We start from the raw sequence: 2,543 nt of genomic DNA on the forward strand, positions 1-2,543 counted from the left end.
AGTCGAAAAAAGGCTTAGAAAAATTTCTTCTAGTCGTCGACTAGATTCGAAACCAAGAGGTCTTCCTTCGTGCGGTCAATCGCCGTGGCGTGCCAACGACATCCACTGAGCTACACAGGCTTTTGCAAATAAAATAAAATGAATAAAAAATAATAATAATTTCTTATGTGGCTTACAGTTTAGTTTGATAATTCCAGTTTATGATAAATTCAAGGGTGCTGACATTCATAAAATGTAAAAAATAATTAATACTGATATATTTACTGTACGTTTTATTTATTTATTTATTTAAAGCACATCACTTGTTTCTCGCCTACACCCTAGACGGAAATAAATGGCGTCAGATGATTACTGGTTTAAATTTTAATATTATTCGCATTCATAACCTTGCGATATAATATAATATGAACATACTAATTTTGTGAAGTTCGGATATTTGCATCCTATCTCAGGAGAAGTAGTAAAAATTAATTTTCTAATGGTTGTTGCTGCTGCAATTATTCCAGTGTAGAAACGCGACTCCTATTGGCCTCGGGTGTTCTTTGCCGCCATGTTGTAGAGCGTGTGAACTTTTTTTAACATCTAATTTGGTACCGAACTATTTCGTTTTTTTTTTTTTTTTTTTGGGTAGTTTATTTTCTCGGCAATTCAAAATGACTTCATACATTCAGGTTGTAGAAGAAGAAAGCGACGAACCGATGGAATTACCTTGTGAAGATGATGGTACGCTTTTACTTACAACTCTGTGTGCACAGTTTCCGAGTGTTTGTGGTCTGAAGTACAGGAATCCCATTACTGGTGCGATGCGCGGAGTTCGTCTTGTTGATGGACGATTGCATCCTCCTGTTAACGGATGGGACAGTTTGGTATTTATATGCGTTTTTCCTAAAGAGAATAAAAGAAAATCTGATGAACAATTACAAAACAATACAGCAAAAACCAAGCGATTGGTAAATAGGCATAAGTGTTCAGACTTAGTTGTACTTGGCTTGCCGTGGGAAACTACTGAACAAGATTTGAGACAGTACTTCGAAACTTTTGGTGAAATTTTAATGGCACAGGTGAAGATGCATCCGAAAACGGGCCAGTCAAGAGGATTTGGGTTTGTTAAATTTGCGAACTTCGATTCCCAAATGAGGGTTTTGTCGAAACGTCACATGATTAGTGGTCGATGGTGTGACGTCAAAATTCCCAATTCTAGAGATGGACAAGTTGCTGTAATGAGCCGAAAAGTTTTCATTGGCAGGTGTACAGAAGATCTAACCGCCGATGACTTACGTGAGTATTTCTCCCAATTTGGTGAAGTAACAGATGTTTTTATTCCAAAGCCATTCAGAGCATTTGCTTTTGTTACTTTTATGGATCCGGAAGTTGCACAAAGGTTATGGGGAGAGGATCACATAATTAAAGGAATCAGTGTTCATGTGAGTAATGCAGTACCCAAAGATGGAGGTTCCAACCAAGGGTTACGGGATTATGGCAGAATGGATGATCGTGCAGGAGCCACAGGTTTAGGGACTGGCATGAGTGGTTATAGTGGTGGTGGAACAGGGGTTCCTTATGGAAGTAGTCAGATTGCTCATCATGGGGCTTTAGGAATAAGTAGTATTGGTGGTGGTGCAGTATGGAACCAAGGATCATCAGGAGTAGGAATACAAAGAGCTGGTGAAATTCCATTAGCAACACTTAGTGCAAGTGTAGGCCTGCCAGCAGTTAGCTTGGGGGCAAATCAGAGTGTAACTCAGTCTGGAAATACTGGTCATGGTCTTAATAATACCCCTCCAACAATAGGCATGGGAGCTCTAAATTTGGGTGCTGCATTACCAGTTGTTGCAGCTGCTTTGGGACAAGCTGGCCTTGGCCTTTTTGGAGGTAATTTTTTGCCTCAGGCAGGCTCAGGCCAAGCTGATGTGCAAAGTTTAAGTGCAGTGCCAAATTCAAATCAGACAGGAGTCAGCTCCAGTTTTGGAGGTACAATAGATGCTACTGGACATTTAGGTTGGTTGAATCAAACACAGCCTACTGCAGAAGCAGCAAACACTACACATGGTCCTTGGCCTCAGAGAGATGTGAAACCAGGTTATGGGTTGTCAGTGTCACAGTGAGTGAATGAGTTTTCTTTCTTTTCTCCCTCCCCCTTTTTTTTATTCCTATAGAAATACTAATATTCTACCTGTATGTAGAAATGAATGAAATTGTACGTATGTATGTTTGCTTGCATGCATGGTGTATTCAAAATTATACCACAGATTTTGTGTTTGGAGTGATTGCCTTTGTGTATCAGTATATGTATTGTAATAAAGTGCATTATTCTGTTAAATGTTATCTTGCATTTTTGCTGAGAATGAAATGTGTATTTGAAAATGGAATTGCTGATTCTCTGGCTAAATGAGTAGTACAAGGTGGATAATTCTTATTTCATGTTTTTTAGTGAATAATGAAATTAATGTTCAGTGGCATTAACTTTGGTCTACCCTTGCACCTTGAAATGACATTGTGTTCTTGAACAAGGAATTTACCTAGAAAGATGAAATTTTAAGTTT

At 38.7% G+C, this 2,543-nt stretch overlaps 1 pseudogene; it reads left to right on the top strand.

Moving 5' to 3' along the window:
• Positions 1–339: 339 nt before the first annotated feature.
• On the top strand, positions 340–2,320 carry LOC150104197 (TAR DNA-binding protein 43 pseudogene; annotated as a pseudogene).
• Positions 2,321–2,543: the final 223 nt, after the last annotated feature.

Source organism: Typopeltis vanoorti, chromosome 8 (genome assembly GCF_054136105.1).
Source record: "Typopeltis vanoorti isolate ZY-2024b chromosome 8, IOZ_Tvanoo_1.0, whole genome shotgun sequence".
NCBI classification, from domain to species: Eukaryota; Metazoa; Arthropoda; class Arachnida; order Uropygi; family Thelyphonidae; genus Typopeltis; species Typopeltis vanoorti.